Source organism: Falco punctatus (genome assembly GCF_963210335.1).
Source record: "Falco punctatus genome assembly, chromosome: 6".
In the NCBI taxonomy this organism is placed as follows: domain Eukaryota; kingdom Metazoa; phylum Chordata; class Aves; order Falconiformes; family Falconidae; genus Falco; species Falco punctatus.
The window spans coordinates 57,120,176-57,142,649 of NC_137585.1; the positions used below are offsets into that span (position 1 = coordinate 57,120,176).

A 22,474-nucleotide genomic window follows, 5' to 3' on the forward strand; every position below is an offset into this window, starting at 1 on the left:
CCCAGCCGGTTCCGCTGGGAGGGGGTGGCAGCGCAGGCTCCCGCGGCCGGGCCGGGCTCGCCCGTGGGCGGGAGCAGCCCCGTGTCTCGCCCCTTCCCGTGGGAGCCGGGCTGGGACGTGCGCTGCCGTGGGACCTGCCCTCCTTCCCCGTCCGAGATGCGGGGGTGCGGGGGCTGGCTGTGCGGGCGGCGGGAGCTGGGTGGCGGCCGGCGCCCCCCGGGGCGGGGGCAGCCCGGGGCACTGGGAGGGGTGTGCGGGCGGGGGGTGTTTGTGGCGGGGAAGGCGGGTGTGTGTGTGTGTGTGGGGGATCGCCGCCTCGCCGTGGGGCTGGGGCGGGCGGGAGGGAGCGGGGGTGGCTGAGCGGAGCGTCGGTTTAAAAACAAAAGAGGCGGCGCCGGAGGTGCCCGGGCGGGCGGTGTGCCGGGGCAGGGCTGGTGCGGGGCCCGGCCGCCCGGTGAGCGCTGCGCGGTGCGTGACCTGTCAGGCGCTCGCACCTTCCCCTGGGTCAGCCGCTTGGGCCGCATGCGGCTGGGGGCGAGCGCGGCTTCTGTTCCACGTCGCCGAGCAGGTCCGGGGGCTTTCGGGGCGCGACCTCCGAGTCTCATCGAGCGCTCTGGGGGGCCGGTGGGTTTGGGGCAGCCGGCAGCGCCTGCGGAGGGCAGGGGGAGACGCCGGGCTTCTCAAAGTGGTGCTGCCTGTAGGAATGAAAGTGATACCTGGCTGATCATTTTAAACTCCCCTTCCTCTGACGTATCCCTAGATGCAGATGTAGCAAGGACGATCTGAAGAGTCGGAAAGGTCAAAAGGTGTCTTAGTACTCGTTCGACTCGGTTCTGTGTCTAAACTTGATTTTCTGGAAAGTGAAAGTACGTTTTCTCATCTTCCTGGTCACTGTGTCTTTCTCAGCGTTTATGTGTAAGAAGTGATAATGGTGATTAGAAATCACTAGCAATGTTGTTGGGCTGTGAGCTGAAAAGAATACTGTTCTTGCTATGAATACATACCTTAGAAATCAGGGTTGATTTTAGTAAGTGTTGAAAAAGTTGCCAACTGCAACTGCAATTGATATTAGTATTTTTAACAGATTTTTTTGTGACATTTTTTAATAGTTTGATTTTTTTAGCCTGTTTTTTTTACTTAAAGTGCTTGTGACAAGGTGACGTTTAGTGTAATGAGCAACAAAATTTTCTGAATAACTATTTTTTATCTTTGCATAATGGTGTTAGTGTTGGCAGTAGTTCTACATTATGAATATGTCATTAAGTCTGCTCTGCTAGGCCTATAACATATTTGCATTTAGGGGAGTGAAAACCTAATTTTTGTAAGATCTATTGCTGTATTAAAAGTGATTTCATACTAAGACATATGTGTTCAGATCCAGTAAACATCCTGTTTGCTTGTTAAAGTCAGCAGAGCTGCTAGGGAAGTTAATTGTTTTCCTCAGTTAGTAAGTGCATTTGAAAAGCACACCTGTGTCTGCCTGCTTAAAAAGAAACCTGTATCAGTATAAATCACCAGTTCAAATCCAAAAAGTGTTAACTGCACCTCCAAATGGAAAGTGATTAAGAATGTTATTCAGTGACTGAGATTCCCTGAGTTTATTTGCCTCTGTGTCAAGAATGCTTTGGAAATGCTTGTTGGAACAGTGTACCAGCAGTTTTATATGTATCTGGTTAAATGGCTTTCAAGGGTTTTGCTCACTTTCCAGTTCAGTGTCTTGCCTTAAATGCTGGTGATGAGTTATAGTCAAAATAAACTGTTCTCATTTCTGTGTAGTTCTTATGGGCAGAGTGCTTTTTCATTGTACAAGTAATTTCTGTTACAGACAAGAAAGGTTGTCTTAAATTGTTGCCTTAAATTGTTGCAGTGGGCAGGTGGTAGTTTGTGGAAGAATATTTTTGTACAAAAGGGGAAGACTTTTATAACCTGGAAAAACATCTATGGCACTTGGAAAACCTAGTTTGCAGATATGTGAATCTTGATTCTGCACTTCAGTTACACAGTTCTTGAACTGTAATGTTTTGTCTTTTGAGTTGATATGATTAACTTTTCTTTGTTACTAGATGAACATAAACAAATATATTTACTTGCCATGGAAATAATTCCCTGCTAAATCTAATGATCTAGTAATAAATTCTGTTCTTTGAAAGTTAGCAATCTAACTGTCTGTACTCTTTCCTATGTTACTTCACTGTTCAAAAATTACTTTGAAAGTAGCTATATGCATCTATATCAGGGGCCTGATTCTGAACTCATCAAAATGAATTCTGTTCACTTCTGTGACCATTTGGTCTTGTAGTTTAAACTTTCTGAATAGCACATAAAATTCACTACTGAGCAGAGAGGTTTGTAAGACCACTTTAATCAGCTGAATCATTGTTTAAATTCCTTGTAAATACTAAACTATCATTAAGATAATACTTACCATGACTGTGTTGGTTTTATTATGTGTATGTTCTTCCTAAACAAATATCTGAGGTGATTTAATCAGTGATATTAAAAAGAATATCTGGTGGAAGTATTATTAAGTCAGAGTAACTAGTGCTCTATCTTCATTTTATTAAACACAGAGAGTGAAATTGGTTGATGTAGTGAACTGGCCGCACTTGTGCCCGAGTGGACTGTGGCAGCTTAGGTTTCTGAAAAACATTGGGACAAGGTTTAGTCTTAGGAACAAATGAATTATAATAATCATGTTCAGCTGCTCTGGCAAGTTTGAATGTAAAATGTAGTGGTGTATGAGTGTGCTTCCACAGCATCACGAGCTGATCAAAACTGGACTTTCCACCGTCCCAGCCTCCTTCCTTCTCTCTCTTCCTTGTGCTGGTAAGGACTGAATGGGGAGCTGGTTCAGGTAGCTGAACTGGCTGAAAACTAACAACATTTTCTTTCTTTTTCTTTCCTTTTTTTTTTTTTTTTTTAATTGTTTTTAATTGACCTAGCACCCTGAACCGACTGACCTTGCAGTTGCACACCTGTCAGTGGCAGGGTGAGCGCAGAGGTGGGGTCCGAGCGAGGGAGGGGCAGAGTGGCACTGTGTGTGCCTGAACACTGAGACTGATGTTACGGGACTCCAGCCTGCAACCTACTGCTTTGCATGGCTGTACAGCTGGCATAGACCAGCTCCGCCATTGAAAAACATGGTCCTGTTTGTTTCCACCCCGCTCTGCTGCTTCCTCCTTTGTGCAGGCAAATACTTGTATGGTTATGTGGTGAGTTGGGTTGAGGTTTGAACGAACTTGGGGGAGGGGCAGGGAGGGGAGGGTTAGGTTTAAGCTGGATCAGTTTGCTTGCACAAACATTTGTGCTGGCGCAAAGATGGGGGTGGAAGCAAGCAGAAAGGGGAGCAGGGTGTGTCTGTTTCTTTTGGTGACAGTGACACATTATGCCAGTTTAAAGTGTATTCCATAGTGACCTAATTCAGTGAAGTTAAGCTTGTGCAGCACTAAGGGTTCGAAGACATTGTTCAGTTATGGTTCATGGGCATATTTTACATCTAAGACCCCTTAATCCATGGCAGCGTGTCTCTGATTTCATTATGTACCTTGAAGGGATTTTGAGGGAAGAATCTGGCCTTTTGTATAGTATTGTATGGTAACTATTTTTTTTTTTTAGTATTTTTATTTGGTACCTATTGTTTCATTTAGCAGTACTTAATGGGAAAAATATGCTCCGGTTTATAATTGCTGTTCATCCCTCAAATTCTTGAAACAATGAATTTGTTCAGCATGTATATTGAGTTTTAAAATCTAAAAGACTAAAATCAGAAACGATAGTGATCGGTGTCCACTAAGAAAACTGCAAGGTATTTTGCAGTAATAGGTAGATTTAAAAAAATAATAATTCAACAAACCTATGAAAATTACGAGGCTGACCAAAGTCATATATTATAGCTTCAGACAGTTTCCTAGGAGGCAGTGTGTGACTTTTCTTCTTGAGTAACTAATGGTTTGTGGTTTTCAAAGTGTCTTAAGGCTTTCAGGCTATCTCAGAAGTCGTACTTGATGTTTAAGAATATGTATAGCATTGGGTTTTTTTTTGGTGTGGGTTTGTTTTGGGTTTTTTGCAAACATCTGTGAAAATCGTAGATACTGTGTCCCCCAGCCATTTGTCTTGACTGCTGTGCTATAGATTACCATACTTAATGATCCTTTCCATAGGGGAAGGTGTGTGCAGTGCTGGGTGCTTTAGGCATAATCAGCAGTTAAATGGACAGTATTAGATCTACCTTCACTGGTCAGTTACTTAATTACCTTGATTAATTTTTCCTGAAGCGGGTTAGTGTGCTCTTACACGATTTACTCTGTTGCAAGTCTGTATGGGTGGTAACCTCTCTTTGATGGGTGGTGATGAGTAACTCTGGGCAGTAGCTACTGCTGGAAGAGATGACCTATCTGCAGCTTTCCAGTGAAATTTTTTGAAACAAATATAGTGGGGTGGTTTTTTTTTTCGTCTGCTGCTGAATAGTGTTGGTTTTTATCAAAGCTATTTGAAGAGCTGTTGGCTGAAAACTGCTGTCCAGAGGAGTAATTTCACACAGCATATGCAGATAGCATTTTAATTGTGTGTACGTTGTAAAACACCACTCCTAATAATAGCAGACTTGGAATTTTGCACTCTTTAAGCATCATCTGTTCTTGTTGGCCCTTCTGTGCAACCCATGTTAGATGTGAACGTTCTTTTTGAACTTCAACTGGTGATAAACTGGTGTGTGGTGTCTTCTCATAGAAGTATGTATGCATATAAATGTGTGTGTGTATGTCATGTATTCTCCAAATATAGTGTACTCTTTTTCCTCTTCACTGCTTCTGGCAGGGTGGCAACAATCATGACAACCAATTTAGTTCAGTCTTTACTGAGGCCTATTTTCCTGAAGCCATGTGATTCTCCAGAATTTCAGTCTTTCTCTCAAGCTTGAAATGACAACATGAGTAATTACTTCTTGGCTTTAATAAAAAGAACTAATAACTTCTGATGTTTATACAGTAAAATTTCATGATTATTGCATGTTTGGGACTGACTATATGCATTCTTTTCTAATTAGTGGAAATGGCGTTGTGATTACTGACTGTTTTCTTCTCTTGTCTTAGAGTACTTTAATTTCATGTCTTATTTTTTCTTCTAAAATGCTTTCACATTCATATGTGGGGTGGTGAGATGAGAAGCTTCTTGTCAGGGGCTGTGTTTAATCTGTCACTGACTTCTCAGGTGGTCCGGGATAATCCCTAAACTTATTGCCTGAATCTCAGTCGACAAAGTAATACTGATGTCTGTGTTAAGCAACATGTTCCTCTGAATGACTGCAAGTGTAAAATCGTGTTGTGTGCTGTTGCTTTCACAGCTGCCCGTGCTGGGCGGCCACCTTTATTTACTTCAGCTTCCAGAATCAGCCACAGATACTAGACCTGCCACTTCTTCTGATGGAACTTTTTTTTTTCTTTGCTGTAAAGTTTCAGGTTCAGTATTGGCTATTGGTAGAAGCACCTCTGTTTTTGGACCAAAATTTTTAAAAAAGATCCCTACTTTAGGTTTTAGCTTATCCTTTTTCTTTTCCTTTATTTATGATAAATGTGTATCTTATGGCAAAGGTGCTCAAGTATATCTTGCTCTTCAGCTTTTTCTTGTACCTGTGTGGGTTACTTTTCTGTTGAGGAAAATGTGATTCAGAAATACTGTATGAATTGCCTATGCTTGTAATAAAAGCTCAGAACTACAGGGCAGTTGGCATATCTGAGATAGTGATAGTTTTCCTGGACAGTACCCCAGACTCCAGAGAGATGGGGGCACCATGTTTTTAGTTTGAAGAACTGACTTCTTTCCCTTGGCTTTTCTCCATAGTGCTTTTGGTCCTGGCAGGGTTGAGATGCTGCTGCTGTCATTCCTAGAGTGGTGATGGTTACTGTAAACCACTGGTCCGTTACTGTGTGCTGACTCAATCGTGAAAAGTTGCTTTAATTTCCTGCCTTTTCAAGGGTAAATAGACTCTCTCTCCTGTGTGCTGGTACCTGTATTCCTGTGTTTGTAACGGAAGATACAGAATTTTGATCTCTTTCTGGAGCTGCAGTTTAAACTAGTGTGTTGATATTTCCACTGTCGTCCTGTGGCTGCTGCCAAAGAAGTTAAACCGTGTAGTAGTTTATCTGCTGGGATTACTCACCTTGACACAAATGAAGCATTTGTCTTTCAAACACATTTTCTTAAATGCTTTGTACAGGGATATTATCATCCTGTGTGTTAGTATGACACCTGGCACTATATGCAGGTGGGGACATCTCATTCTTACCATAGTTTAGTCAGTAAAAATGATAATAGTAATACTGCTTGTTTAGAATCATAGAATATTGCAAGTTGGAAGGGACCCATTACGTGAACATTGGAAAGATATGTATCAGCACAATATTAGATGTATTTCTGACATGGAATGTCTTATTTCATGACTTGCAAGATGTTTTGAGGGTGGAGAGTTGACTGGTTTTGCCATGCCTTAGGACAGTGTGACATGTTTTTTCCAAATGGAGGTGTTGAAGCAGGAGCTTTAAAGGGGAAGCTCCCACTACTCCCCGACATCCCTGACACCCCCCCACCCCCCCCCGCCCCGAGTGCAAACTTTGGTTTATATATAAACTTAAAGTGAAAAATGAATGATCTAGTGCTGTGTTCAATCTTGGCAGCAATGTATCTTATGCTGAGCTTTTCTGAAATGACAGCAGTAGCTCTTTCCTTAGCTGCGCAGCAGAGCAAAACAGAGCTGACTGTGCAGCAGCTATCCCTCAGACATGTCTAAATTTTTCAGTCTATTTATGAGTATCAACAAACACTTTGTGCATACTTTTGCCATGCGTTGAATGCTTCTATTTTCCTTTAATTTAGCTTAAAACTAGTAATGGAATTCCTGAGGTTTTGAAAGGAATAGCTCTTGGCAAGCCTAGAGTTTTGAAACCAAAGGCAAATTAAGATACCAAGCAAACAGAGGGAGGGCTACTTCTTCAGGGAAGTATATTAAGATTCTTCTGACATCTTAGAAGTTGTTGTATTTATGCATTTAAAATTATATAACACTTTTAATTACTCCTTTAAAGCACAGTTGTTGTTACTTTTCTTTTTAAGAAATCATACTGGAACACAAGGGGATGGTTTTTTTTTCCCCCTTGGTGTGTCACTCAACAAGTTTAGCCTCTTCAGCCAACCATTAGAAGTAGAGGGTGTAACACTCCTTTCTTTGTAGCTGTCTGTATTTTTCAGTTACTCAAACACTGACTGAAGCATATAATTAGATTACAAATTTTAGTTTAAATAAAGTATGATCTTTTAAATCACTGCAATATTATAATTGAAAGTTGTTAATATGCATTTGTCAGGTGGTACAATAATACAATCAAAACATTTATTTACATTTTCAAAGTGTAGTTGTGCTTTTTATAAAGCATATAGCTGAGCTGCTTTAGCTTTGTGGGAATCACAGGAGACAGCATGTAGGGAAACTTGCCTGGCTGTCACAGCCTTGTCCCTCTTTAGCATCTCCAGTACTGCTTGCTGCAAGCATCTTCCCCTCTTTTGTACCTTCTTCCCACTAATGTCGAGGTGTGCAGTGTTCATAGAAATTTTGCATGCTATCTCCTTTATTGAGGTTACTTCATGTCTTTGTAGAGTTTCAACATGCCTTCATTCAGTGCTGCATTTCCTTGCAGTGTTTCTTATTACCATAAATGTTTTGAATGTCTCATTGCAGACCTAAAGCTAATATTAACAGAAGTAATGATTTTTTTTTTAATAAGGAAATCCAAGGGACTCAAATATTTATATTTTTTTCTTGTCCAATGAAACTTTAGGTCACAATGTTTTGTGACTTGTGTTTTATTTGTGGTGGATTTTTTTTAGTAAAGTTAAACTCTTGGGGCTCCTCATTATTTGAATGTTTTTGGCTGGTAATACAATGGAAAAGTAAAACAATTATAATAGTTAAAATAAAATTTAACATATAGCTCATTGTACCTGACTTAGAAATGTTTTAGGATAGTAGAGTTAAATCATCATGGATCTCTTCTGGGTCATGGTAGCTGCTTTGTATTTCATTCTCTTAAAATCTGAGTGGAATTTCATACCTTAAAATTGAGAGTGCGGTGTATGTGTTAACTCATCAATTTGTATTGCTATAAATGTAAAAGGACTTAGGGCAGTGGTAGTTTTAGTGTTAATTCTCAGGTGTACAAATGTAAATGCTAAAGTAAGCGGGATATTTCGTATTTGTCTATATAGTATTTGTGCAGCTAGACCAGAGGTAGTCTTACATTCTCAAATAATTGGCCCCTACTTTAGAGATTCTTAAAAGCATTTAATTGGCAAATGTTTGGATGCTCTGTGTGAATATGATTGCCAACTTTATTATCCTTCTGATGATAGCTGTCTCTTTCTTCATTTATTGTGTATGTTTTAGGTGATAGTACTCAGTTTCTGAAAGAGCTTCCTTTGCCCTCGTAGTTTGTTAGGAAGAATACTATTATGTTAGTCTTTGTTATTAAAAGGTGTTTGGTTAAGACATCTTAGATCTTAAAAAGTAATGAACAAGCTAATACTAAATACAATATCATACAAAAAATTGTTCTCTGAACTTGAATTTTGTGGTATTTATAGAGTATTATTGTAATAACATTGTTCTGCCTGTATTTCCAGAAATTCTGAGTAATATATGCCAACTGGTCAGCCTTGCAACTTCAGAGTGTGCTCCATTCCTAAAAATTGCTGGACTAGAAAAGAATGTATACAGGAAGGGAAAAAGGGAATGTGCTATATAGGATTTGGACAAACTTTTTTTCCTTCCCTCCTCCTTTTTTTGGTGGACAGGTACATGGGTGAACCTTTCTTATCTAGGGCTTACATCCTCCCTCCCCAATTTCCAGAACTTTTTCTGATTAACAGGAGAGCATTTCCAGCTTGTCTTCTGGGTCTGTAGTTCTAGAGCAATGTGTGTTTTGTCTCAGAGGTACAACATACACCAGAAACTTAGATAAGCTTCTAGTTTCTGTAAGACTCTTTGGGTTTAAGTGTATATTATGACTGTTACTTTAAGGTGCTTATGGCCACTTAAGGTCTCGAAATATTTCTACTAGTAAGGGCAACAAAGCGCCCTTCAAAATCTAAAGTTCAAGTTATTTGTCTTAGATTTTCAATGCCTACAGTGAATGTGGATCATCTGACCTTCATAAATGTGTTTTCTTTACTATGACTTTAGTCCGTAAGTGTCAGTATGTTTGCTTAATAAATATTTATTTCTTCCTACTTCAGGGTTCCGTGTTCTGTTAAGTCCCTATAAACTGGTTTCATAGAGCACAGCTTCATACATGTCTGCTAAATTTAGATTTACTTCTCTTGAAGAATTTGTATTTATGATGTCAGCTGCAACGTAGGCTTATATTTGTTAAATGGATGTAAATTGCTAATTTTAAGTGGTATGGTTTTTAAATAGTTTCGTATCAAAGCAAAAAGTAGTTTAATATTATCAGTAGTGTGAAATTAAGAAGAAAACTACCTTTCGGAAGGTTTGATTGTGTCAATACCATACCAGTTTAGCATTTTTCTGTGAATTCTTCACAGCTGATGTTAAATTAAGTCAATAACACTTATTTATATTAAAGCCTGTCCCCCATCCTGTCTTCCCTCTCCAAGGATATAAGCATCTCCGATTTACCCTAGGTCTCAGCCTAAGGCAAGCTGTGAATGTTTGTGTCCAGGTTTAAATATTTGTAAAGTGTCAAGGTTCACAGGTACAAGCATGTAAAAAATTAATTGGCAAGCAGTTAAATTAATTTATATGTTCACATCTCACCTCTGATAACTTGCTATACTCTTTATCTATTAAGTAAATTGGAACACAATTTTGAGCGGCTCTTTATTTAGATCCTGATTCATGTAAGAGTTTGCTTAGTTTTTTGACTTCTCATTGAACTATAGGTGACAAAACAGTGAGATAGTTGGGAGAATAAGGTTGGGTTTAAGCATATGCTGGTCAGTTTGGAATTTACTGGTCATAAGCTCTCCTTAGGAAGGATGATTTCTTTGTAGTTCAGAGTAGAAAGACGTCTGAAGAGGAGGAAACTTGTTCAGCTGAGGTGCTGAGGACAGACTGAAGTACTTAGTGATGAGTACTGTATTCTAGGGAAAGCTCTTAAAACAATTAAACATTGACTACTGTGAGATACTTTATACTAGTAAGTAGGATGATATTAATTAGCTGTTATGTGATATGTTAAACTGCTTTGCATTGATTATGTGATGACTAGTTGCAATGGTACTGTTAGATTGATTTGCTCTAGTGCTGACCTACTTGTGAGCAGTGCATTGAGGCTGGCACACTGGGTTCTTACGAAGTGTTCTATCATAAGTTTTCATATTGTACATGAAATGTGTAGGTTTAGGCTTTTGCACCAAAACAGTTAAGTGTTTGTTTCAACGTGCTACGCGTTTAGTAGATAATTATTTTGGAACTGTCTGACAGTTTTTTATGAACTGCTGTAGTGCTTGATTACATACAGTTCTAGGTTTTTTTCAAGAAAATAAACATAATGGAAATAAGACTTGTTTTCTAATCCTGCTGTTAGATGTCAAAATGTCTAGAATAGGCAGGTTGTATTTCTTTATGTTGCTTTCCGATGTCCCACATAAAAGTGTGTGACCTAGATGTGTTTGGGGTTTGTTTTTTCTTCTAATGGAGTTATGCAAATTAACATAGCTTTTATTGTTGATTAATAGCTAAAATTGTGGGGTGGGTGGGTTGGTGTAGGATGTGGAAGGGAACAGCTAGTGTTCACTTTTTTATAGAAAGAAAATCTTCAGCTCTCTTTCCATCCCTTGGGTGCTTTCAGCTTTGTGTTCTGCTCCATCATTAGTCTATAGAAATACTAGCATTCAGATTGTCAAAAATTGGACATAACCCAGGAACTGAAAAGAATGTAAACTCTTGTATAATGAATTACATAAAACTTCCTTGTCTGCTAAGGAGGAATAAGTGAAATACAGTAGTGATGATGTTTAGTTAGATTTTAGGTTTGTTCTGTATGAAATGTTATTTCTCAAGTGTGCTATACCAAGGAATTGTAGCTTCAGAAAGCCTTCTGTATTCTTGACTTCCAAATAAACAAGGAAATATCACAGAAGAATGCTTGGGACGATGGAATATTAAAGCCTAGCAGTGTATGGTGAACAGTAAAAGTATTTTACATATGACTTCAAATAGTAAATATTGTGTGCTGACTGTTAGTGATTTTTAGAAGGTTCTTGCTTTACACTCATTGGAAAGGCTTTCTATGAATTAAATCCAATACCAAACACAACTTCACAGTGAAGTCACATCATTGATTACCTTTCATTATGAATAGACTACTTTGAGGTTGGTAGTTACAGGAAATTTTGTAATTACACAGGGGAGTGTAAAAAGAACATAAAACTAGAAAGAGTAAGGGGGTGTTGTCTTTGAAATGCAAGTCTAGAGTTATGAATAAAATGTAGTTAAAACTGTCACCAAAATGTGTGGTGTTAAATTTTGTATGTTTAAAGCTACTTGCTGAGTTACTCATAGGCTAACCCTAATAACAAACTTAATTTGAACTTCCCTTGGGTTTCAAATGTGTATTTGAATATATTGCTTTTATGCTACTTGTGACAGTAAAACCGTTGAACTGAAATCTGGTAAAAATCCCAGAAACCTAGAAGCTGAGTTTCTTTTGCTCTGTGCTGAAATCCTATCACACTTTTTTTCCACATAGAGGTATGGAGAAGAAGAAAATTCCAATTTTTGTTAAATACTGTGTAATTTGGGACTAGGGACTTCTTTTTTTTTAAAAATATTTTTATAGAAACGTGTTATTACTAAGACTTGAAGTTTTTGTGCTAGTGCAGATGCGCAGTGAGTAGATCATTCCCACTTCCTCTAAATGTGTTTTTAAGTTGTTAGATGGCAACATTTTGCCTAGATGCTTTACACTTGGGAGAGGTTTTAACAGTTAAATTGGATGTCAGTAGATTTTGGTTTTTTATTTTAAGTCAAGAATAGTGACAGCATAGCTTGGGGCAGGCAGTTCACTTGTTTCTACAGTTTGTTTTGCACAATCATTTTGTACACGCGTGATTAAACTATTTGTAAGTCAGTTTACAGTATGCCTTACAATATTTTTTTGTTTGTTTGCTTTAAGAGGCCATGATGTGAACTACAGCAATTTAGCAGCTGATTCCTGAGTGGTTCAGTGTTTGTCTCCTGAATGAGGTAGGGATTTTGTTGGGGGGTTGGTACCTTCTGAGGATAATGAATTTATCCACTGGCTCCTTGGTGATGGTGGTTGCTACTTCCCAGAACTTCATTTTATTTCCAAGAGAACTGTATATCCTTCCTTATGAAGTGTATGCATTTGTAGGCACACAGTAGGCCTGTGCCTAATGTAATGAATTGTACCAATGGGTTAAGTGATGCCCTGCATTCTTTCATATAGATTTTATGCATTATTTTTACATCTGTTTTAGTACACTCTCTCTTTTTTTTATTACTAACTAAGCTACTTATGTAGATGTGCTTCATCTAAGGTTAAATTTCACTATTGATGCTGTAAGTCTGTAGTAGTGACTTAGCAGAGATTTTAAACACTTGCAAATATAACCAAACTTCTCAAAAGTGTCAGCTATAGATGATTCTCCAGGGAAGCTCTTGGATAACTCATGTACAGTACCACACAAGTAGTAGACTGAGTTCTTGAGGATCTTATGATTACTTCTTGTCCTCTATGCTATCTGATGGCCAGCAAAGAAGTTTAGATGTGCTAGAGATTAAAGAATTCAGATATTGCTTCAGTACTAGTGAGTTATGAAGATGTCTAAAATTAACATACCCATGCAAATTTGTTCTATCCAGTTTAACCCTAGTTCAGTGATTATAAGAAACAAAATTTATCACTACAGCAGCCAAAAAATAATGCATTTTAGATTGAATAATGTAAAAAATATATCACTGGGCTAACTGATCCATGTTGCTGCTGGTTGTTAGAATGGGGAAGATTAATGTGCTCATGATCCTGTTTGTTGTAGGCTAGTGTGATAGATCTGCCAGCAAAAGTCACTGTCTCTGCTGCAATAGAATTTTTGTCAGCCTGCGTCACTGGGCAGGTTGCAGACTTTGACAGCAGCCCTCCTTGCAGCACACCACAGGCTTTCAGTTGCTGGCACAGCAGAAGCAAGCGATGAGTATAATCTCCCTGTATTTCCATCATGTATTATTTAAAAGTTTTCCAACTGTTTGTTTTCTCTTCTGCACTACAGTTTGCTGCCCTCTCACTTGCCATGTTATAGATGTATATAGGGTGACTGAAATAATGTGAATAAAAATCCTCTCTCCTTCCCAAGTAAAGTAACATCGTACACATACTTTGCATAATGTTCTTGCTTCTCTAGTTATTTTCCAGAGCACTCGTTAAGCGGCATTGACTTCTAAATGAAAACCGACTGTTTTCTCCTACTGCAATTTAGGTGTTAATGTACAGAAATTGAACCCCATATTCAGGTAGTTAACAAATGGGTTGGAATTTATGAAGGAACATAGGGATGTTAGGTTAATAATCTTTGAAATATTCAGGGTTAAATAATTTACTTGAAGTTATACAACAGTATCATAGCACAATCATGTTTAAAATAAGCAAATTATTAGTGTGTCGTAATGATCAGCTATTACAGAGGATACATCTAATTAGGATGTAGAACTGGATTTGTGGATACTTGCAGTGTTTCATATAGGTGAGCAGCCTAAAGGTTGGTGGGGTTAAACAGAAGTTGTAGGAGTTGGGTGAGGTGAGGTAGTGGATGAGCATAGGGAATTGAATGGGAACTGATAAAGAAAGGGGACTAGGAATCAGTTAGGAAGAAGCTTGATTTTTGGGGTATTTTGAGTTTTGGGTAACTTGACTTAATTTATCCTAATATCACCTATTACATATAGAACTTGAATTACAGTGTTTTACTGTCTTAGCAGTAGCTAATTACCATGCTGCTTAGTTGTAAATTGCTTTCAATGTACCTGCAGTATTGTTAGGCAAGGATAAGTGGCTCCTGTGTTTTTGTTTTGGGGTGTCTTCCAGTGTAGACAAAGGGGTTGCAATAAATAAATAGAGTACCAAGGATTAAAGTGCACGGTAAGTAGCATAATGATTATTTCATACTGCTTCTGTAACTGTGTCTGTATCTTCTTCAGTTCCTTTGTTTCTGTTCTGGAAAATAATGTAGCTTTTGCAGATTTTGCTGTTGGATTGCAGTTTCTGTAACATACTCTTGTTGACCAATTCAATTATTGCTGGATGTAACGTGTTGCTTTGACAGAAGCTTGTGTTTTGTGTGCTTGTACAGTCTTGAGACACACCGTTTGCATTTGCTTTTGAATTTTTTATATTAACTGCAAAAGTACAGAGAGAAAGAATAGGAGTCATGGTTTATCTTGGATTATCCAAACTTGCTTTGGAACATTATTGCCAAAGGCTATTATACTTAGTGATTATTATGTTTATGAAGTTGTTGTATTTTCTCAAACCACAATTCTTGTAAAAGGATAATTAAGTTAAAACTTGGGCTGTTCTTTGCAGATTCTGTGCCAGTGCCAAAATATTTTCAAACAATATGTAGTTATCATTTCAAATATATCCTTTTAACTTGAAATACTTATTAAGTTTTTAAAACATACTACTGTCCTTCTAATTTACTGAATATTGTTTTTAAGGTGAAAGCAAGCTGTTTATCTTGCAGTGCCATTAGAAATCAGATGTGAAATGTGCTACTTCATATGAAGGCTTAAAGTTTATGTTCTTGCTCTAAAATGATATTTATGCTGTTGATCTTTTGCTGGGTGTGTGTGTGAGCAAAAATCTTGGTGTACCTATTATTGCTGAATACTTTAATAATCGGGTTTAGCAAATTGTGAACTTCGAGAGGTTTCATGCTGTGTATTTTGTAAAGTACAATTTAATACTGAGTTGGATAATGCTTGGGCTGGAGTTTGTAAGGATGCTTGACATCTGTAGTCAACTTTTTTGAAAAATGATGGGAATGACTTCCATCAGTCAAGTGAAACAGCTTAAATGTCAGGAGCTTAATCATAACTTGTACACTTAAGTGAAGTTTTATGTTCTGATTTTAAAGAAAATGTAAAAGTAAGTGGACTTTTTTTTTTAATAAACAAAAACCTGTACTGGCTAAATGGTTACTAATCCTGTTCCTAAATGTTTGGGAATTTTTGAAGCTGTATTTGTGCAGAATTTTTGACACTTTTACTGCAGTGTAAATGAAAGTTAGAAATAGCACTGTTAAAGTTGCAGAATGTCAACATGCTGCTCATGTAAGTCTAGATTTAATAAGCCTTATCAATATCATTCTTGATGTTGCAACAGAAATACTATGCTTTTTATAAAAATCTTACTTCTCCCAACTTTTAAAAAGATTTCAGTATTTGCTTGAAATTATACTTTGCACACATAGTTTTAGCTTTATATGAATTTACCTTTGCATAAAGTACGTTGAAAGAAAGCAGTTTAGAGGCTACAGCCTGTTTCTTTTTCCCTTAGGTGTTCTGTAGGTTTCTGTAAAAGTGATATACAAGTTGACATATTTTAGCAGATCCTTGTAGTATCTCCTTGCATTATAAAGAAGCTGTATTGCCATGTCCACTTTAAAATGGTCAAAGTATGACCTGTTGCCAAAAGAGAAGAGTATGATTTCTCGTTAGGCTTCATGGTCCAGCCCCCCTTTTGTTTGCACTAGTAATAGTGTGGCCTTATGATCAGGAAGATCAGGGCAGTGGTTTGGATTGAAGCTTGTCTGGCTAAATAAAAGCTAGCCAGAGCAGGAAAAACTCTTTTAGCTGCAGTCACCTTTCTTTCGATCAGCTGATGGTAACACAAAATAACATTCTGAGGAAGAAGAGCACAGCAGCTAATTTAAAATATCTCATCTCACAATGACTGTTTAACTCACAAAAGGAAAAGTTCGTACTGCTTGATAGCTGTGCACCTATTTTCTATACATGGGAGGGAAAATATGCCCTTGTTATAAATTGAATTTGTATTATCTCAGAAACATAGGCTTGGTTTTGAAATAGGTGTTTTTATTATCTCTTACCTCCTATCAGTTCTAGCAGACATAGTTCTGGTACAGAATTACAACTTTTTGAAGTAATTATTTATTTTTGGCCTTTCCCTGGGTTTCAGTGTCAACATATAAAGAAGAACAAGTTGAGTTGGGCATAGATATGTAAATATTAGGGTTGAGTCACTTGGACTTCTCTGTGAATTCACAACGGCAATAAGAAGTTATTTTAATTTTTTGTCAGGGAAGCAAACAGGGGTTGGCAGTATAAAAGTTTATGGAGTAGCCCAGTACTTAATCTGTAATATTTAGACACACTATTTTCATTATCAATATTCACTGTTTTGACACTTTTTTTGGTAAAGATGTATAGTCATCTTAGTTATTCCCTTTATGTAACTAGTATCAAATGCTCTGGTTAAAGTACCTAGGTACTACTCATAATGGGAGTGATATATGAATAGAATACAACTGAATTTCTTCTGTAGATGGGATTTTTTTCACATCCTTTTCCCCCCCTCCCAGTCCTTCCTGTACGTCACATATGGCCACTGGGACACAATTAATGTAGTGTGGTTTTTTTAAATTGTGAAAGAAAATATTGAAGTGGTACTCAAAACTTCAAAAAACTCAGCTTTATTCTTGAGTATATGGTTAACAAGGGTTTTCATAATTCCAACTGTTTTGAAAGCTGTTTGCCTGTAATATTAAAATTTTGACATTAGCATGACCCTTATTAACATGAGCATCTGCTTATAAGAGTAGAAGCAGCACCCATTTTTTTTTAACCTTAACCTCAGTGTTTCCTTTTCAGTATAAATACTTGTTGCTACCTATACAATAACTGTGCTTTTGGTTACATTCTGCCTAGATTAGTGTTGTTCCTTTGATGTGCAGAATAAATTAAGATGCAAAATTGCTTGGGATTTCTCCTCACTGTTAAGTTTAAATGATGGAAGGATTATTGCATGAAATTAAATTTTTAATGTTAACTTGTAGCTTTTCTGACTGTGAGGGGTTGTCTCAGACACAGCTGTTCACTGCATTTTTTTTCTGTTCTCCCCAGAAATGTCCTATCTGTCCCTGTTGCCTGAAGACAACAGAAATCCCGGGTTTCTGGGGTTGCACTGAATCAGTAGGAGGCTTGAGATGTTAATTAGATATTATTAATAACATCTTCTTTTGCTATTCATACTGCTGTTTTTTTCTGGATAGATTAAAGAAGCAGGAACACTTTAATATTTTCAATTTGAAAGCATCAGTTTTTGATAATTGAAGATGTGACTTTTAAGGAGTGTGTTGGAAAATATATAAAAGTCTTAATAGCATACTTTAATAGTTTATATTTGTCTTGATATTGTTTGAAATATTATTATACTGTGTATATAGGTAAATTTGACCTGTTTTAGTGGTGGCTTGAGGGAGGTGTTTGTTAATTCAGTGTGAAAGGATAATCTTTGTGTTAGTCCTCACAGATCTGCTAGAACTATTTGAGAATCTGTGTTTATTTTTACAAGCAGCATGATTGAGATGGGGGCACAGGCAGGCAGTTGATGCCTTAAAGTTTCTAGAAAGCTCAAAGAGACTGTTCCTTTTTATAAAATGAAGACTGGCAACCTATTTCAGGATTAGTGGAGCAAGTACTATATTTGTGTGCTGTGTGACCACGTGTAAAATCTGTCCTGCTTAAAACCAGTCACACTGGGTAACTGGGTGGTTCTTGTGTGTAATGAAACTTTGGAAAGGAGAAACAGCATGCAACTAGTTCTGTCTGTATTACTATGTCAGTGGGTATAAATGATTGTGTCCTTCTGCCTGTTTACTGTGTAGCTTTGGTAAAGATTGAAATTTTTTTTCATTACAAACTGTTAACTTGGATAATTCTGTGTATTTTTGGACTAGGTAATTAATGGATGTTTCAATCCAACTAATGACCAAAGTTCTTTGAACCAGTCAGGCATACTTGCCAGTGTGTTTGCAAAATGTGCAAATGTCCAAAATTACAAGCTTGTTGGGCCACTTGGGTGGATTGATGAGATAATTTTTGTGCATTTGGTAGAAATAAGTTGCACCATCCTAATAGCTATTCATTCGTTGAAGTTCTTGCCGGTTGTTTATGGTGCAATCCATACTGATACATGCTCATGCTCAACTTCATTTACCGTGCAGCAACAGTTTTTTGAAATGTTTGGGTACGTGTTCTGCTGACCCATCTGCTGTCCTTACCACATAGACTTTCCCTTGTATAGCCTTCAGATTGTAAGGGAAAGGTGGGAGACTTTTTAACAAGGTGCCCTTTTTGCCTTAGTATATATAAGCAAAATGGTTATGGAAAAGATTTTAATTTCATGTGATTGAGCCTCCTGTATCTGGACCTTCAGACTCACTAGTTGTATTAGCTTAAAGAATACAGTTCCTGTAGCAAAGGTAAGCTACTTTTGGCGCAGCATAGCTTGAGAACATCTTTATTTCAAGGTCTTCTGCCATTACTTTTTCTTCCCTTGTCTCTTGTACTATTGCAGACAAAGGTTTAAACATACAAATTAAGAAGTGGACTTGTCAGCACTGTGTGCTGACTGTAAGTGAAGATACAGCTGGAGTTCCGTGGGAAGCTTTGTCCAGTTCGTTTGCTGACAAGTTGTACGCTTTCCCCTTTCCAAGCCTGTCCCCATCAGCTGTGTGTTTGTTGTCTTTACAGTTGTGGGTTTGAAGGGTTATAAGCAGTACGATATCGATCAATACCCGTAAGTATAGAACGGCACATAAAACCTCATAACTTGTACTCAAATCAAGGGTGAAGTGCAAGGCACTTAAATTGTATGATAAGCATAACCCTGCTTTACCATAGTTGAAATGAGTGCTCATTACCAGTTCTTGGACGGAGAACGTTTTCATTGCATGGTGTTATGTGAAGGGGCTGGGGTGGGGGAGATTTTCTTGACCGCTAGTGTTTGATCTATCAGTGCCCCAGGAAAGCAGAGACCCTTGTGCCCAACCAGTCTGTCAGCGTCTTGTTGGAGAGACCCTTCCCTGAAAGTCCTGCTGGATTGGAGGGTGATTCAACTGGCAGCTTCAGGGAAATGTGCCAACAGCCATAAGGTGGACCTGTCAGCAGGTCTTCCTGCTTTATTCCAATGTTACCTGCTGCCGGTGGCTACTAGCACCCACGAAGGGCTAACACTAACAGGTTAGGGAATAACACTTTTCATTAATATTTTGATATTATTTTACTATTTATATTAATAATCACATGCTATTAATATTATATATTTTATTAATATTTATTAATATATAATTGTGACAGAATAAGGTTTGAAGATTGGTGGTGGTAAATAACACTGACTGCAAGCAAGCTTAAAACAACCCATCTAATAGCAGCTAGTTAAATTAGTCATAGAAAAAGGTTCTTACCCAATAGGTGTCCATATGGGCAAGAAGACAGGTTCAGCCCATCCATTGGTCCCAGAAGTTACGTTGGAGTCTTCCCTAACTTCTCCCCTCATTTGTTCACTTTTTATACTTCATAATACATGGCATATTCATTCATCATACACAGGATTGGTTACAAGTTTCTCGCTTCTAATGCAAACTTACACTCATCCTCAGATAGCACTACTGAAGTTCTCTAGTAACTATGCATGCTCTTCAAGCAGGGTTTTGCCCCCTTTCAGGGGGGCTATTTGAGGTGGAGGTCCCCATCTCCCACTACCACAGTTATCTTTGTCCTATTATCAACTAATTTTCTGTTGATGACAGTGGATTGCAACACCTTATCAGCCTGTCTCCTCTTATAGCCAGAACTTCCCTTATTTGAAGGCTTTTTTCTGCATAACTTAGATAATGGTGTTCTTTTCTCTCTCTGTTCTTTGTTTTTCACCCTTCCCAAGGCTAACTCCCTTGATTAGAAATCCCTTCATTCATAACAACTTTAGAGAGTGTGGGTCAGCTTGACCTAGCTTTGTCATCACTAAATCAGTTGGGTAATATGAGAGTTGAGACAATTCCTAACCCCCTTGGATTTATTTCAGTCCAGGACTAGTCCATTTCCTTCACACTTAGGTAGAGCTTGAGTGACTCTAGTCATACATATTGTTGCTGCTGACTGGTGTGATGTACCCAGTGAGGTGTAGTAGTACCTGGGAGGCAGGTAACTTTCAGATGGTGGTGTGTGTTAGTATTATAAGAAGATTATTTCATCTGAGGAAAGTAATTTCACCACAGTGGTTGGCTCAGACATAGACATCTCATGGATTCTTCAAGTGACAACTGGTATGCAGCTTATCAGCTGTGTGGTGCCGTCAAGTTCCCATTCCTGCAGGGAGCACAACAGGGCCCAGCTGTGATGTCTCCACTCTGCTCCATCCCTCCGTTACTCCCATCAGCACGTGCTGATGTTGCTTAGGGAGCTGTGGTGGTGTAGCTTCCGTGCACGCCAGCCATCCTGAAAGCTACAGCTGTGTTTTACTCTAAAAAGCTTTCTGTGATACTGTGCTTCCATTAGGTCCCAGTTTTCTCTAATTCCACCCCACCTCTACCTCCCCAAAAGTAATTTTCCCACACATGGGAATAGACAAAAGCAACAAGATAGCTGTGCCATAAAACAAGGAAGCCAGTTGAGACTGGCAGGGGTGTTCCTGCCAAGGAATTGTGGCTGGACTTACAATTTTCATGTCTGTTACAGTGTGTGTAATGGTCAGCTGAAATTACATCTCTCTTGTGGTAGTTGTAGTATAAATATTAGGGCAGGAATTGCCAACTGTTTTTTAGCATTTAAATGGGTAAGACAGGCATGCAAAATAAGAAAAATGCATTACATGTAGTACAGAAGTGAGTGTAGATTGACAATGGTGGTAGCAAGGTCCTGGATATGGACTAGGGATGAGCTGAACAAAGAAAGTGGAATGACAGACAGAGAGCTGAGATGAGGTGTGATGAGGGGAGAAGGAGCAAGGAAGTGAGATGAAGACTAACGGAAAGAAAAGATGAAGCCAATGTAGGAAAGACAGTCAGTGAGATGTACAGAGAATCTTCCAAATATCCTGGAAACCAAGGGTCCTGGTTTTCGTTGCCTCTGATCCTCTCACCTGGGGTACTTGTCTGGCTTCATCTGACTGGCCATGGCCACTGGACAGAGTAATTGACAGTGTGGTGATTGATACTCATCACCCTACTGATTCACTAAGCCCTAACGCTGGTGTAAAAGGGCCAAGTGTTATTTTCAGGGTATTTCCCAAAGGAAGTCTCTTTGGCAGTAGATGGAATGCTATAGGAAAGACGAGAAAAAGAGAGAGATGGAAAAGGAACAGTATGTTCAATAATCATGCTTTCCAAATCAATTTTCATACAAAATTGTTAAGTGAGCTGCATGCTTCTGGAAAACCTCCTCTTATATAGTACAGCGAGGCTTTTTACTTTATTGAATACGTGAAGCTCATTATCAAAGATACTAGATCAAAAGTACAGTTATGTTAATGAAACCTTAAAGTTTACACTTCAGACTTCGTAGCTTTGTTACATAGCAAAGATTTTGATTTTTCTATCCAAAGATGCACAAACTTGAAAACCATATGTGTTCACTGATATTATTTTTTAAAATATTGGAGAAAGGGATTGGTTTTGGTTTAGTTGTGGGGTTTTGGTTGTTGGCTTTTTCTTTTTTTTTTTTTTTTTTTTGGATGCCAACATTTATTTAGTCATAAGTTGCTTAAGGCTAGAATGAAGGAACCCTAGTCTGACCTCATTGTATTCTGGTAAGATAAATCTCACGCATTTACTCTTAAATTGAAAGCAGTTAATTTGCCTAAATAACGTATTCCAGAAAGTTTTCTGACCTGATTTCAGAGGTATTCAAGACATCAAAGCTCCACCAGTTTTCTTGTCAGCTTGTTAGCATGTACTTATATGTTTAAAAATTATTTGGTGTTTTTTGTACTTACTGTTTTTTTAAAACTCTTTTTTTAATTCTCAAAGATTCTATTGAGTTATCTCATCTTGAAGTGTAAATGGTGGGGGTTTTCCATTTGAGCAATGATTTTTGAGTGTAAATATTTACTGAACTGTAACTTCTAAATGTAGAAGTCCCATCTTAATCCTTTTGCAGTGAACTTACTTGCTTAGGATGGAACAGCTCGTTTACCTGGCAATATCCCACATCTCTCGAATGCAAGAGAGCACCTCAAAAATCATTACTGAGTTTCTTCATAAAATAAAACAACAATCAGGCATCTTGGGTGGCAGGGTTTTCAGCTAATAAAATATATATGAGATAGCTACTTAGAAATTACTTTTAAATTGCTGTATATCATTATGATAACTAGTAAAAACAAATCCTCTCTGTGGACAGTTTAGCTGGTATAGACTTTTTGTAGAT

General features: G+C 38.2%; 1 protein-coding gene across 2 annotated transcripts in view; it reads left to right on the forward strand.

The window, feature by feature from the left end:
• Positions 1–22,474, forward strand: part of FRS2 (fibroblast growth factor receptor substrate 2) — a 78,772-nt gene that overhangs the window by 20,673 nt on the left and 35,625 nt on the right. Inside the window, exon 2 of one of the 2 annotated variants that reach the window (XM_080391129.1) lies at positions 12,186–12,256. The exons of the other annotated variant lie outside the window; for it this stretch is intronic. The gene's annotated coding sequence lies outside the window, so the exon portion shown is untranslated. The remainder of the gene's footprint in view (positions 1–12,185; positions 12,257–22,474) is intronic. 2 annotated transcript variants of the gene reach the window in all.